Source organism: Rousettus aegyptiacus, unplaced genomic scaffold (genome assembly GCF_014176215.1).
Source record: "Rousettus aegyptiacus isolate mRouAeg1 unplaced genomic scaffold, mRouAeg1.p scaffold_m13_p_11, whole genome shotgun sequence".
Lineage (NCBI taxonomy): Eukaryota > Metazoa > Chordata > Mammalia > Chiroptera > Pteropodidae > Rousettus > Rousettus aegyptiacus.
The window spans coordinates 34,565,847-34,583,089 of record NW_023416286.1 but is presented as its reverse complement, the minus strand read 5'-3'; positions in this window follow the sequence as shown (position 1 = coordinate 34,583,089).

Here is a 17,243-nt window from a genome sequence, read left to right as displayed (position 1 = left end):
TCCACATAATAAGTCCTGCCCTTCTAAGGTAGTAGCTATAAAGTTCATATGCCCAGTCTCCTTCCCAGCCATATTAGAGCCATGCCACCTAGGTTCTACTAAGTAGAATTCCCAGCATGAGATTTGTATTCAGACATGAGCAAGTGAGGAAATGGCCACGTATGCAGTAATCAATATTCTGGTGAGTGCGGGGGTGGAAGGAGCTGCTCTTTAAGCACTGCAGTGCTGGATGTCCAGACCTGCGCATACTAGGTGCTGAGGAGAAGTGGCACTGGCATTTTCACCAGAATGGCCGAAATGGTGTCGTTGGGTGATGAGTTTGGTTATTTAGCTTTAGAAATTTAGTTTCCAGACTTCTAAAAGACTCTGGGAGCTCCAAAACATTATTTAGTATATACTCATTTTCTGATTAAATTAGCATGATCTCTGTATTTCCAACAAGGAGCACTACCCAATGACTTATAGTTTATATATATTGTTTCTTTCATTATTGCATTAACTTTTAATAGCTTCATGCATATGTTTATTATTTAAAAGTATTATAATTTATTTACTTCTTTACCACCTATGGACTATTTAGTTTTCATTCTATCAATGTAATAAAAATGCTACATTTAGCAGTTACATATGCATATACATCTGTTTATACCTTGTTTAAAAACAGGTATTACCAAAAATTATCAAAAAAAGAAAGTTTTGTATTTTTGATACTTTTAACAAATTTTGCCAGTATTTTCTTTATTATTGCCCCCTCCCCCAGGCAGCAATAAAATGGTACCGTCAACCATTTCAAAGGGTGGTGTGTGTGGCTGAGCATAACTGAATGAAGGAAAATTCAACATGATATTAGAGAAAAAGAAACAGATCATATCATGTAGGCTTTCTCAATAATGCTAAGAAGCTAGTTTTTATTTAAATTGTGATGAGGAATTCTAGGAAAATATTAAAGAGAATTAAAATAATCTGATATACATTTCATAAATGGTCACCCTCATTGTTTTATTGCAAGGAAGAAGAATCACTAGGTGATTCTTGTTAGAATCTAAGCTAGAGGTGATGGTGACTTGGACTTGGTAACATTAAAATTAGACAAAAAGACTTGAAGGATTTTTGATAGAATTTATGGATACATAAGATATGATATTTAAGAGAAAGCGGGCTCACAGCGATATACAGATTTTGACTTGGACAACTTTGGGATGGAGGATGGTGAAATAAACTGAGAAGATGACAACTAAGGGATGATTAGATTTGTGAAATGGGAAGAGAATTCCAGCATTCTATTTGACCTTGCTACACTTCATAAACTTTTCAAATATCATTGTGGAGATTTAAAATCAGCAGTTGAATATAAATAGCTGGAGTTTAGGGGTAGAGATCAGATATAGATTCAGTGATGAATGGGCATTAAAGTCTTAGAATTGGGTGAGGTCACGTAGAGAGCACTTGTTGATAGAGAGTGAGGAGAATGAGACCCCTGGGTAATCTAAGAAGCCAAACAGAGCAAGGAGACTCCACAAGTGGAATGAAAAAAAAAAGAAAGAGAGAGAGTAGTTATATGGGGCAAAAGGTCTGACATTTATTGACTTTTGGAATGACTTCTAGAAAAGTTTAATTCGAGTATCCTCCTTCCACTCTTTTATTTTTCTGTTGAGATATTTGACATTTTATTGAACCATAAAAAGTTTTTATAAATAAATGACTCAAACTCTTTGTTATAATGTTTGAGTTCCTCATCCTCTGATTTTGTCTTTTCTTTGATTTATATTTTAATATCTCCCTCACTTTTTTGTAGCCAAACCTATTGATATTTTAGTGTATTATATAACTCCTTGCCTTTTTTTTGCTTTAAAAGTTCTTGTTCGTCCAAAGTCTAATATGCATTGACCAATATATTTTTCTCAATTTTTATAAATTCTTCTTTTAAAAAAATGTCTTTAGCTTTTTAATTTATCTGGAATGCATTTCAGTAACTGAGTAGACATTTGTTAAAATTGTGGAGTGAATGTTGGTTAGCAAATCTCCCTGTCAAGCTTTTTCCCACTGAGGGCATTTCTCTCATTCACTGTCTTGAGCCCCATCCCTGAGAATGGCCTTGGGAGCCATGTTAAACAGAAGACCTGACTACCTGAGCCAACAGCTCCCTTTCTTGTGAGCATTAGGATTGAATCTTTTTTTTTTTTTTTTTTTAAGTTGCCAGGCAATGATTAATCTCTGTTAACCAGGTTTGGTCATGTTAGCTTCCCAACTATTCTATTTGAATCTGTTCTTTGTAATTAATTCCAGAAATCTTATTGAGTCATGCTTTTTAAACAGGGTCACACCCTCATGCCCCACTCCCTCTTTTTCCCCCAAATATTCCAAGCCTGAGTGCTATTTCTCTTTTATTTCTGCTTAAGGGATTTAAGTTCAGTGTAGAAATAAGATATTATAGTCTGAGATAGCAAAGCTCTTCACATTTCTTCCAAATTTGCACTGCAATATTCCCCACCATATCTCACCCAATCTGTGTTCCAGTTGGCTGTGATGTTTATTAAGAGCCATCGTCAATTTTGTTAGCAGCAAGCCAAGAGAAGGTGTTTTGGAGAGGAATCTAGCATCTCTTATTCCAAATGCCTGGATCCCTTAGTCACCCCCCCCCACCCCCAGTATGCCAACTTTAGGAGCATCAGGAAATTTAACTGCTTCAATTCAGCTGGGAACATGAGGCAACCATTAGTACTGTCAGCCAAATATTTCCAGCTCTTCTTCTGGGCACATGGTAGGATTGGAATTCTTTGCTCCCTGAAACTGAGTGTAATGATCTTATTTGCATCAATCGGTGAAATGTTGAGTGGAAGTGATGTGCATCACTTCTAGATGGAAGATTTAAGTGTCACTATCCACCAGCCAGCCAGTTCTAGAGACTGTCTGTCTTATCGGCCTGGATGCTGAAGATGGACCAAGGTGAAAGAAAGCAATGGACATGTACCCCAAATAAGAGACAAAACTTTATTGTTTTAAGTAACTTAGTTTATGGGGTCCTTTATTTTGAGAGTGTGATTGAGCACTTCCTGACTGATACAGAATTGGTCACTTATAGTGGGTCACTATGGGACTAAACTGATCTGAAAACTTATTTTAAAAAAGAAAACATATTGTTATTAGTTATACTCAGAAATGATACAGTGAAAATTGAGTGGGAAACCGGTTGTGTACATCCTTGAGGGAAGGCTGTGGCTGCAGGCAAAGAACCTCATCTATGTGAGTGTGCTCATAATGGTTACATGGTTGTACATCGGGTAAAAATTGTCATATCGTGACAAAGCACAGACCAAGAAATTGAGAGAAAATATTCATGCAAACATCCTCTCATCGCCTGATAATAATAAAATGAATAAAAATAAACATGAAACCCAAATATAAGGCTGGTTGATTTAATCAAACAGTAAACCTCATGATCTTCTAAATTATAGCCCTCTTTTATCGATTTTGTCTAGGGCAATGTTAGGCTTTCAACAGGGCCTGCTTAGCTTTGTATTCATTTTAGAAGAGTTCTCTATAATTTTTGATTCTACGGCAATTATTTATTTATTATTTTTAGGACCAATCAATTCCTTGGTGCTAGCAGATTCTTCCACATTACTTTCATCTATTCTCCTGCATTCTGAGAGAACTTCACAAATCTGTGTTCACATTAGTTCTTCAGTTTTCTGCATAAGTCTCCTATTTTGTCCATCTAGCCTCCATTTTAACTGTGTTATACATTTCATTTTTTTGTAAACCCAGTGTTTTTACCTCTCATTTTGTTGTCTTTTCAAGACAATATTCTGACTACCTTCAAGACATATACTTACAATATATCGCTACAGAAGATTTCAAGCAAGTTAGGACCTACTTTTGAGTTAATTTTATTATATTTTAGAATTTTACACAAAGCATGTATATATTAACAGCTCATTTCCCCATCCCTTTCAATGAATCTTGAAGCCTGTGGAAATTCCTCTCAGATTAGACAATTTATTGGCTCTCCCTCTTTGATTTCTATTTTATTTTTACTTTTATATATTTCTATACAGATATCTTTATTTGTAGTGAAAAAAAAAATGGGATCGTCTGAATCACAGACACTATTTTTTCTCTCAGACATCTAGAGAATCTGACTGGAATGATAAAGGTCACCGGTGAAATTGTAATCATTACTGTTCTGTATAGTCACAAGAATTAAAATGCTTCCTGCCCATCTTCCCAAACAAAGGCACTTTTAGTTACTTAAAATTGTGTTTTGTGTTTGTTTGTTTGTTTGCTAAAAAATCACAAGCATGTGCTTTTTTGAAGGAAAGTAGTGTTCTAGATGTCAGGTGACAATTCTCCTGACTCTCTTACTACAAATGTGTTTATTTCCAGGAAAGTATATTAAGTATCAAACCAGCATCTCTAAATATAGCTTCTTGGAATAATATTCGATAACAGGTAAACAGAAATAACATATCTCTCAATATGTCAAAAGTAAGTTTTATGTTTGGAATTTTGATAAAGAGTGATGTCCTACTTTTTGTATTTTGAATATACTGTTCATGAATAGAATACATAATATTAAAACTTATCTTTAATATTGAAGTCTTCAAAGATATTTTACAATCATCAAAAAAGCAATTAAGAAAAAAAAGCTTTGACTCTTATTGAGTTAAAGAAATCTGGGTGGAAGTTATGCTGGTAATGACTAGAGATAATATATTTAAACATAAACATACTCTCAAGTAGAGAAAGATTACTAATTGTGAAAATATGTATCATAAATATAGTGCCAAAAATTGCCTGTGGTTTATTGTATTACAATATCTTAAAGATCTTTAAATAGAACAGCACATTTTTTTTCTATAGACTCACAAATGTTAAATCAACTTAAATAAAATGCTTTCAATAAATCTTGTGGGAAACCTGTGATCACTGCATGTTATGGCGCTGGAATTTTTCACTTCTAAATATATCATGTGAAAATTATCTAGAAAAATCAGATAATTAATTTGAACAGTATTACATTTATGGTCAGTTATTGGATGGCTGCTTGAGCATAAAACTTTGTTCTTTGTATAGGAGAGAAAGCATTAGAAACTTCTCAAATATAGCCTTTTGTTTCATAATGGCTTTGTCCTCTGGAAGGAGTAGGATGATAAGGTTGGAGACAGTTTGGGGACAGAAGAGGAGCCTTTCTTGGCAGAGTCCCTAAGCTGCAGTGGCTCAGTACGCCCTGAAGAAATAGCCTTCAGCCTTGAGTGTCTCTTATTTCAGCTTTGCCACAGAGGCTTTGGGAACTTTCTCCACCTTACTCAAGCATTTTGATCATCAAATTTCTAGAAGACTTTCTTAAATATAGTTGCAACTTTCATGGAAAAAATAATACTGTAGCTCTTTAGGAGGTTAGCAGAGGAGCAGCATTGGATTTCCAGGAGTACCTGTGCTCCCAGTGAGAACATTTGAACTTAGAAAGGAGTCAGAAAGGAGAACAGAGATGCTCCTTATATGGGAGTCTTTCAAATTAAAGTTTTACTTTCCTTATAAAATTTCCCAGGGACCTCCAAGCTCTTTCCAAAACCCTAGCTTCGTGGAACTAAAAATAATCACATGTAACATTTCACACAAACCACAGTTGTGCTAAGAAGTTAAAGCCCAAGAAATTCTTTCTACCAAACACTTGTCATAACCAATTTCTTAGTAATGTAAATTCTGAAAGAGGTAATTATTTTAGAATTACATAATTGTCCTAGCTCGTTAAATGCTTGTGTACCCAGTGTGGTGGTGGGGGAAAGATCAGAAGCATGCTTTTAGAACTCTGAATTCTTATGATGTGGATACACTCACTTCTGTTTTCAATGTTCAGTTATATGAAGGAGAGATTAGAACAGTGGTACCATCTTGTTCCTCAAGCAAAGTACAGAAAGGACAAGGATAATTTAGAGTTTTCATCTGACTCTGTCCACTTGAACTTTTATTGGCCATATATATATAGTAATGCAATTATACTTACATTATTGGAGCCAAGAGTTCTTATTAAACTTATGAATATTATTTTAACATTCTAAAACATTATTTATACTTAATTTGGAAGAAAATTCAGATGAAAGACAGATGCATTTCCAGCTTGTATCTCAAGTTTTTATTATAGTTGGCTTTTGACAATTTTCGAACTAAAGGAATGACATAAGAAATGACTGGGCCATCTGCTTACTTATCCCCTTCCTTCCTTCCTTCCTTCCTTCCTTCTTTCCTTCCTTCCTTCCTTCTTTCCTTCCTTCCTGTTTTTCAGTTTTTGAATATTTAAAGAAAGTCTGTTTTATTTCAAATATTATTTTTCCAGTGGTTCTCAAAACTTTTTGACCTTTAGACCCCTTTAGACTCTTAAAATTTTTTGATAACCCCAGAAGAGATCTTGTTTATGTGAACTACATATATGTATTTGCTCTGTTAGAAGTTAAAAGTAAATATTTAAAATATTTATTTGTCTAAAAATAAAAATAATAAGCCTATTACATATTGTATTAGTCAATGTTCACTGGAAAAAATGGAATTAATAGCATGTGTATATTGATAGAAAAAGTTTCATTATAAGGAATTGGCTCACATGACTTTGGATACTGAAGTTCAAAATCTGCAATGTGGGCTGGCAGATAATAAGCCCGAAAGAGCTGATGTTCTGCTTCTTTCATTTCTTAAGATAATCATTCAATCTTTGCTGAGATGGCTAATTTTGGCCACTTGAATGAGTTTTAAAACTAGTAAAAATTTTGCCTAAAACTCAATTCCATTTACTGAGCTATACTTCTTGACATATTCATAAGTTTAGCTAATTTAATCTTTTTTTGTTAAAATAAGCAACTCTTATTTCATATATTTATAGTAGCATAAATTTGTGTGTGTGTGTGTGTGTTTGTGTAATGAAGAATAAAAGCTTGAATGAAATTGCAGTATGATCAAACATAAGAGGCATCGGCCAGTCTATAACAAATTATATTATGATATATGAGGTATATATATATTTAATAAATATATTTTTGTTCAAAGTCAATATCTTGCTCTTTCCAGATCCCCGGTCAGATGCATTTCATAACTGCACAAAAGTATTGAGTAAAAAAAAAAATCAAGCCTGTAGGCACATTCTGATCTATTTTTAATCTGAATTGCAACATGTAAGATTTGAAATTACATCATATATACAGTAAGAGAGACAATTAAACTTACCCACCTTTGTGCAGAATGCAAACTTGCATAAATTATTGGAAATTAAAGAAGTTTATATAGAAAAAGAAAAGACATTCCAAAAATCTGATTATTAATTTTACTCTGCCATTAGTAGTGATCTTCCCTTTGCCTAATAAGTCCCACTAAGCTTCAATATTCTCATCCAATACAGAAACTTCATTTCTAGAGTGTTTGGGTTGTTGGTTCACAAATTTAAGTATAATTAGAATCAATAAAATGTCAAATAAAAAGGAATTCAGAAAGGTGTAACAGAAAAAGTGAAATTCGACAAAAACTTTATTGTTTTTCTATTCATTTAAAAAAAAATTTGTTTGGTTTACATTGCTAATCAGAGCACTTTCATGGGCTGCCTTTGCTTAGCAGTCTGAAGGAAGAATAGGACAAGTGACTCGCTCGCCATCTCTGAGCCCACTCAGAGTGGTTCTGCTTTGGTTACTTCCATTACTTATATGCCCAACGAATATTTTCTTTGAAGGAAAAATTTCTTGGCAAATAAGATCTGAGTAATTGATGTATGATTTCCAATATCTCTTGTAAAACTAACCTATTATTTTAGTATTCTATCTTTTATATACCCAAAGTACTATAAAATTTCCCAAAAGTCATTATCTTTTTTTTTACCTCAATTTATAAGCTGATATTAACACATTTATATTTTCGAACATTGCATTTTTCTTTAAATAATTCAAAGTGAAATTTATTATTATTGTATTATAACTTTTGTTACTTTGCATTAATAATCAGTATTAGATATGTCAGTTTATGTAGTGGCCTTAGAATATGACAGATCAACCCCAAGTGAGCTCCAGTATCCAATGTTACATCAACTTTGTCTCATTCCCTGAATGAGCTACAATTTTGAAAAATAATTAGGAAGTATTTTTTTTGCCAATTGTAATATTATAACTTCAAAACTAATGTTATAATTATTCTAAATAAGAACATATGAGCTTTTTTGAAGAAAAAAAACATAAATATGATCTATATCTGTAGTTAAACTGTGAGGAAAACTATAGCCTTAATTGTTTCTGTAACTGAAATGTAATTGAAAATAGATCAAACTAAAGACATTTGAAGTATCAAAAAATGGGCAAAAAAAGTAGCAGAAGTAGATGAAACTTGAAAATTGTGAATTAGAAAACAAATAATATAGTGGCTGAAATTTTTTATTTGTATAGAAAGATCAATAATAAAAATACACCTATTATGTGTGACTAAGACAAAAAATATATATATGACACTAGAAATTATAAAGCAGATATAGTCACAACAGAAGAGATTAGAGAATTATAGAAATTATCATTCCAAATCCATGTCAATAAGTTTGTATATTTAGAAAAAAATGAATAATAACCTAGAATAAAAACAAATTACTGAAAGCAATATGAATTGAAAAAAAAAAAACCTATACAAATCAAGGTCTATAGAAAAATTTTTGTTAATTGTTTTCACTAAACTAGAAGCTAGGTTTAGGGGTTCTTTCTAACATTTTTATATTAGTCAGAATATTTCATATGACAAAAAGATGGAGAGTGTCTTTATTTATTTTATTATTTTATTACCAAATGTTAATGCAGAAGGCAAGAAAGAAGGATAAACCAAATCTAGGGATAAATATCTAGGAATAAACTACAGATGTTATAGAAGTCATTTACCAAGAAAATTATAAAACATCTTTGAGAGACATTTACAGAGATCTAAATAGATGGAGACATATACCAAGTGCCAAAGAAGGACTGCATTTGACCATCATGAAGACAAAAATCATGGCTCCAGAAGAAACTTTATCATAGGTAATGGAGACATTGAACTCATTGAAGATTTTGCTTACCTTGGCTCAGATACCAATTCAAATGGAGACTGTAGCTAAGAAATCAAGAGAAAGCTGAGACTCAGAGGGCAGCAACAGAAGATCACCAAGAGCAAAGCTGTGTCATTGGAAACCAAGGCTAAGATCATTCACATCCTTGTATCCCAATTACAATGTACAGATGCTAAAGCTGCACAGTAAAGAAGGCTGATCCAAAAATATATATATATATGGTGTTGGAGAAGAGTTCTCCAACAAGAGTGGATACCCTGGACCACCAGAGTGGATACCTGAAATATGGTGTTAGAGAAGAGTTCTCCAACAAGAGTGAATACCCTGGACCACCAGAAAGATGAACAAGTGGGTCCTAGAGCAAATTAAGCCTGAAACACTGCTGGAGGCAAAAATGATAAAACTGAAACTATCCTATTTCAGGTACATCATGAGAATGCAGGATTCTTTGGAAAAGGTAATAATGCTGGGAGAAACAGAAGGCAACAAGAAAAGAGTAAGACCAAATATGAGATGAATTGACTCCATAAAACAGGCTCTAGGCATGAGTCCACAGGAGTTGGGTAGGGCTGTTTAATGACAGGATATTGTGGACATCATTCATTTGTAGGGTTGCCAGGAATCAGAGCCAACTCAACGACGTGTAACACACATACCTAATATATGTATTGGAAGACTCGATATTGTAAAGTCAATTCTAGCTAAATTTATATATACATTTAATCCCAATAAAAGTCTCTCTTTTTTGGTTGAAATTGATAAAATGATTCAAAATTAGGAAATGCAAATGTCCTCTAATTGCCAGGATAATTCTGAAGAATTATAAAAATCCTATGTAGCAAGTAAAATATGAAGTTGAAAAAGGAAAACAAATCTCAAACTTACTGTGTATGTATCAGTTTGTATGACAGATGAACCTATTGAACAGTCTGATTCAGGTTTAGCTTCCTCATCATGTTCACCACTCTCAAATAAGCCTTGCCTGACTGAGAGGCACTACCCAGTTTTTTTACTTGGAGAAATTGACACAGATGGCAGTATCTTGAGTATCCTAAATCTTGTCATTAGAAGACAGTAGAAAACATGCTTCTCTTTTAGGAATTGTGTCAAAAATTCAGACTATAAAGGGCCCAAAAGTATGTAATTTTCAATTATTTCTTTACAGATTTTTATTTAAGTAAGTAAGCGCTGAGTGGAGACATACCCACTTCTCTGATAAACTTTAATTTATAAACTCTCTTAAGGCATAGGATAAAATTTAGTGATTTAAACCTTAAGTAGAGGAAATGAATTAAGGAATTCTTGGGGGAAATTAAGACCTAAAGTAATTAAAGTGTCTTAATGAAGCTCAATAGTCAGCATTTTCGCTGAAAGAAATGTATAGTTATTTACATTATCTGAAACTCAGGAAATTGGCCAAAACTGGAGTGTCCAAGGAAATTTTAAACTAGCTAAACATCAAATGAATTTTGCATTTTTTGTCAATTTTTAGCATAATCCTTAAGGACTCATCTTCACTCCTATCAGAAAGTAGTTCAATAAATAATATAAAAATATGGTGTTTCTGTACATGATTAGTAATACCTAGCAGAGATTTCCTTTAATATTTATGCCTTTCAACCTCTGGTAGTTTAAGAATTCTTCTTTATTTAAAGTAAAGTAAATTTATTTCAGCATAAAATAATGAAATTGTCATAAACAGCATCCAAAATGAAGTTTCTTCTCATTAATTTTATTTTCATATTGTGTACATATATACATTTATAAGCATCAACTGATGAGAATCTTTATCTATACATATTTGCCTATTAATAGTCTAACATCATTTAACAACTACTCCAAATGGAGCATACTCATTTTATATATAATACAAAACCATCATGTATATTTTTCCAATTTAAATTGTATTTTATTCTTTGCTTGTTCAGTGCTTCCTAGCAAATATATACTCATTTGTCTTGAGTCTCATACACTTTTAAAAATGGTTCTCTACTGTTATCTAATCTCTTACCATGTGAAGCCCTCTGAAGGCATACCCTTTTCTCATTTAATATTATTCTAGGTGTGGCAGCATCAAGCAGTTCTAATATAATGCTCGGCCATCTACCAATAAGTGAACCTTGCTCTGGGTCTGGCTTCTCATATTTTCATTCCATAATCAAGTTTCTGACTAATTCTTGAGCTCAAATTCTTGTCTTCCAATAAGCAGATGCTGTCATGCTTTATGCATAAGTTCCTGTTTGACAAAATTATTAACATATTCTGTCCATTTCATACCATAAATAATAGAACTTGTAAAGAAATGCTGGCATTTTTGCATGAGAGCCATCTTTCTTAGATTGCTAGCAATGGGCAAATATTATTTCTCTGGCTATGTACCCTGTTTTTGATTCCTGGAAACATCATTGCTATAACCAAGTTAATATTCACAGTGAAGTACTCGTTAGCATAATCAGGCTATAATGTTAGTATTGGAGATGGCAACTTCAATAACTCTGTTATAATGTCCAGCGAAGAGCTAGAGTAATAGCCAAGAAATAAGAAAATAGAGAAAAGGGAATAGAGAAATTGAGTGTGCATTTTCTAAGAAATCTGAGACTTTTAACTTTTACTACATATAATATATAATTTCAAGTTCTAGAAACTGCAGTTATATATATAAGGAAAAAACCTGCTTTGGTGATTTTACTGGCCAAGTAACCCAGGAGTAATATTTATATTTCATTTTGGGTTGTTTTTCCACAAGTATTTTCAATGTGCCCACTATTTTTCAAAATTAACTCTTCTGTTTTTACATTTCAAAGTAAAATATATGACATTGAACGCCAGTGGTTGCTGACATCACAAAAAGGAAAACAGCCACAAGTTAAGTGTCTCCCGATGCAAGAACACAAGGCCAGCTCTGAAGTTCCCGGCCAAAAAGTAGAACCTGAATCTGAGCTGTTTTCTAGGCCCAAATACCAACTTATAAGAAACAGAGAAGTCAGAGAGACATGATAAAGTACACCGTGGCACTACAATCAGCAATATCCAGGCAGGGAAATTCTACAAAACAAAAATCTATGGTTTTTTCAACAAAGTGCAAGAGTGAGAGAGAGAAGAGGAGAATTTGTGTATTTAAAAAATCTAAAAATAATCGATTACCATGTGTGAACTTTATTTGGATCCTGATTTAAGTAAATGTAAAAAATAACATGTAGGAAACTACAGGACGGTTAAACATGTACTGTTTATTTGGTAATATTAAGGATGTTTATTTTTGAAACAGGAATCATGGTATGGTATTGTAGCGTATTAAAGAAGTGAGCTTATTTTTTAGAGAGGTATACTGAAATATCTACAGATAAAATAGCATGCTGTCCATGCACTTACTCCATGGGAATTAGGATGAATTGAAGGTTCCTGTACTAAACAGGAATGGCCATATGTGAGAATTGTTAATGCTTGGTCCTGTGTACTTAGATGTTCATTATACTGCTGTTTTTGTATATGTTCAAAATTCTTCATAGATTTTTAAAGAAGTTATGACAAAATAAGGACATTTCCGGGCTATTGAACCAACAACAAAAATAAAATATAATAAAATGAACTTTTCAAATTCCTATTATTTCCCAAATTTTGGCTTTGTATACTTTATAATTCTGTGAATTTTTCGAGAGAAAGACTTTATCTTCTCTTTTATTTTTTCAATTTGTTTAGATAAGAGCATCTGTAGCTAATATAATGTTCTATTTGTCATCAACCAATATAATTGAATTTTTGATAATATAATTGAATTTTAAGGCACAGGTCTTTTGCCAGGTTGAAGACTTATTTTAAGACACTAAAATTAAGAGTTTTTAAGCTTTTAGGTGGAAATATCAGACAAAGGTGGTGTTAATATAACATAAAGTAAAGATGTTAAATTTTAGAAAATTAAATTTAAGATAAGGAATAAATTGTTCAAAGAATGAGCAGTTTTGTTTAATAAAATCCCAAAAATCTTACTCTGAAAATAACAAGAAACATTAAAAACATAAAGACGAATACTTAACTCATGATAATTTAGTCTTGTGCGTAGAAAGACTAATGAAAATATGGGTGTGGCTTTTCTCATCCAGGCATTAGGATGCTGAATTTCAGTGTCGCCCATTTCTATGTAATGTTCCTAACATTGTTCTTTGGTTTATGAGACTTGGCAATATTAAAAATAGTAATTAACGTATAATTCACTAATCTAGACAGAGTCTGATAAATGAGAATCACTATCTTTTTTTCTTTAATAGTTTATCATAATTACCTACATGATATGGAAACAAGAAGTCATTGAGTCAATGGAGAAATAATAAGATCATTATTAGGGTTTTATAAGAGTAGCTTATAATAATATTACCTTTTTTGAAAATTATAATTGATAAGGTATTCAGCATAAATAAAAAAAAGATGGCAAGTAAATTTTAATTACTTATACTGAAAGGTCCTACATTCTGTATCATACTGACAATTTAAATCTCCCTAGTTTAAATGTTCAGGACCTTTGCCCTGTTTGAAAATGACCAACTGAGTAAATGCAAGTGATTTTAAATTAAGGACGACTGTGCAATTACTTTAGGGAAGAAAAAATTAGCATATCCATTAGTGTTATAGGTTGCTGTAAAAAAAAAAAATAACATGCTGTCTATTCATTCAATTAACTCTCAACCTCAATGCAACTAATCATTTCATTTGTAACATTGTTGATTAAGCAGCTCTGTAATATGTTTCTCTGGCATTGCTTGTAGCTATTTGGTACATTAGCTAATTGTCAGAAGAGGTAAATGATTTATTTAATACATTTTGATCAAAATATATTAAAAGGTTTATGATAAAAGAACAGTACGAAATTATTTTTTTCTAATTGGAATAACTACAAATATACATAAACATTATTTCAAAATGGAAAAATAATCTTACGATTTCTGTACTGCAATTATTTAATAACAAAATGAAGATAGTAACAAAAATAAAAATGCAATCTCAATAGTATTATCTGCTTTAAACGAAAAAAAATATTTTCACTTTGAACTTTTTAGTCGAAGTCATCTTTCCAAACTATTAAATGACACAGAATTACAGTTACCAATTATTGCTATATATTCACCCTTCCACGAGAAAGCATTACACATTCTTAAATGAATACAGTTTTAAGCAATGTCAGAAAGCGACACTAAGCATCTCAAGTTTTTATGTATATTTAATCATAGACATTTTTATCTACTTACAGAACCTTATTTCATAAGTCAAATATTATGACTACATTTTCATAAACACTCTTAATATGCAAACATCTCACATAATAATGTACATATACATTGTTATATATACATATAACAATATAAAAGAAGGAATAAGAGTTTTACCTGGTTAATCGCCTGTGTTGGTCTAAAGCTGAATAGAACAAATAGATTCATCAGATATGTCCTGTCTAATAAGCCTGAGTGAGAGCAGCCGAAGTTTAAAAGGGTGAGAGCAGTCACAGTTTTAAGGGGTGGGACTTGCCCTCAGTAATGAATTCTCAAGAGACCGCTTCCAATCAGGGAATGCTATTGTAGACAATGAAACCATTCTCCATTTATTGACCCTAGTTTTGTATGTACAATCTGCTGTGGGTGTATTCATGCATCAGTGGAGGGAACTGACATATATTTCACTAAAGTTTATGGTATGAAGAATATTTTACAATAAGGATTATATGAAAATAAGATTAATTTTTCATTTTTTGAAGTTTTTCCATTGTGTGTTCATTTCTTCTAATTTTTCCCTTTCATGCGAAAATCATAAAAAGGCTTAACTCTAAGCAGTGTCATCCCATACCTGACAATACAAGGAAACTCTTTGAAACACTTGTGGATGGATACGTGTGGTCTCTACCTTGAAGTTTTTAATGATGAGAATGGAGGCTCACTATTTTGGAGCCCACCTAATCAACTCAGGACAGCGTTACCTATTGGATTACGATTATTTTTGTGTAGCATTTTCACAAAAATTATATACAATCTCATACATTTTATTCTATATTAGAAATCAGCTTTCTTTGTTTATGTCTGAGAGTTCCATTTTCCAGAAGTATTTTTCATTTTTGCCTAGTTCTCCCAACTTGTTCTGTCACATTCTAACACGTGATCATGAAAATTCTCTGACAACTTCCAACTCAATTCAGAATAAAATAAAAATTCTTTATGATGCCCTAGAACACCCTTACCCCTCAGCCCAGCTCTCTGACCTTACTTAACACTACCCCTTCTCTTCCACTGATTCTTTCGCTCCCTGCACTCTAGGTACACCTATCTTCCTGCCATTCCTCAAAGATGTCAAGGACACTCTTGTCTCAGGAAGTTGGACCTACTGATTACGCTCCGGGAGTACCCTTCCCAGATAGATTTCTCTGCATTTAGGTCTCAGTTCAAATGTCAGCTTATCTGTGTGATCTTCCTTACCTACTGATAGAAATAGCAAACATCCCCTTTGTTGTGCCCTCCTTAACTTGTTTCATTTTTTCTTCAAAGCATTTAGTTATTTATGTATTTATTTATCACACCCAATAGCATATAAACTCCATGACAAAAGGGGTTTTTGTTTTATTTACTGGTGCAACTTAGCATGCTGACTGGGGGTTTGCAATGAGTTGGCATTGAATAAATATTTTTAAATGAATGAATATTTAAGCTTTGCTTTTCCTTCTCCACTTTATAGAATATTCTAATGAAAAGAATTCATAAAATAAATGAAATATCAGTCTATTCTAATATGGTCTATGTGACTGTGTATTCCAATTTAAATGTTTTATTAAGTTGGTTTTAAAAACAAACATACAGTGTAATTGTGGTGGCTGTAAATTTGGTAAACCAATCAGAGAGCGAACAATACTTGAATCCAAATTGTCTAAAAAAAAAATAGTTTCCAAATATTTTTTTATTTCATATCACTATTAGGGTTTTAGCACAAACTATGTCTCTGTGTCTGTATATCTCCATGTATGTATGTATATATGTATGTATGTGTGTATGTATGTATCATCTATCTATCTATCTATCTATCTATCTATCTATCTATCTATCTATCATCTATTTATCTGTCTTTACTATACTCTATAAGAGGGAGATATTTAGAATACTTAACATTAGGTTTAGCTGAGGCAATAACTAACTGGAATAAATTTTGGCCATAATCCTTAGAGCAGGGTACTGGAGATTCTTTCCTTTGCCAAGCCTCACTCTGATTTGTTGGATTACACGGAGATAGTCACAGTGCAGGTACGGAGCTGCGGGAGACTACTCAGGGCACTTAATGCAATGCTAATGATCTACTGGTGATGTAATTTGATATTTAACAAACAATATGGCTGGTCGAATTATGTAAGCCTTTAAAATTATGCACACACAATAAAATAATATTGAATGCCAACTCTAATTGAAAAATAAAAATAGAAAAATAAATAATAAAGTATCAAATTAAATATTAAAAAACTTACACACACAAAGAAACAAAGTTAAAGGATGAAAAAAAGATGCAACAAAAATGGAGGTATCTGTGTATAATCATTAGTTAATATTATAAGCCACAATTGCTTGTTAACATTAATGGGTAGAAATTCATATTACAAATAAATTTCAAAAAACATTTGGCTTCCTTGTCATATTTTACTTTGTAATTTTGCTGGCGAAGACATTTAAGAGAAGGAGAACACTCATCTCTGACAATTTCCTATTGCTGTTTTTCCTTGTATTCTTCTTCCTCTTCTTCTTAATACATTCAATGTGTAGAAGATAATTGACCACTGGAATCAGCACAGAGAATTGAGAATAATTTTTAAAAATCTAGCTCATCTGGAAAAAAATAAACTAGTTTTTCAACTCTAATTAAACTTTGTTCATTCCACTTTTGAAGCTCTAAATACATTACATGTAATTATTTCCTGTGATGTTTTCCTGATTTGGCTACTAGGCCATTCTGTGAGGATGAGCACAGATCTTCATTTTTAACAAGGGTCCCTGGTGTGACTCTATTGCATACTAAGTTTGAGACCCTTTAAACCAATAAAGAAATCCTCGGAAAAAAAGAGCATTTTAAGATTTCATAAATCTTAGGTTGTAATGACCATTTCTTGAATAAAGTTTTATATTTCCTAATGTGTGACACCAGGTATAGTGGGAGCTACTGGTGA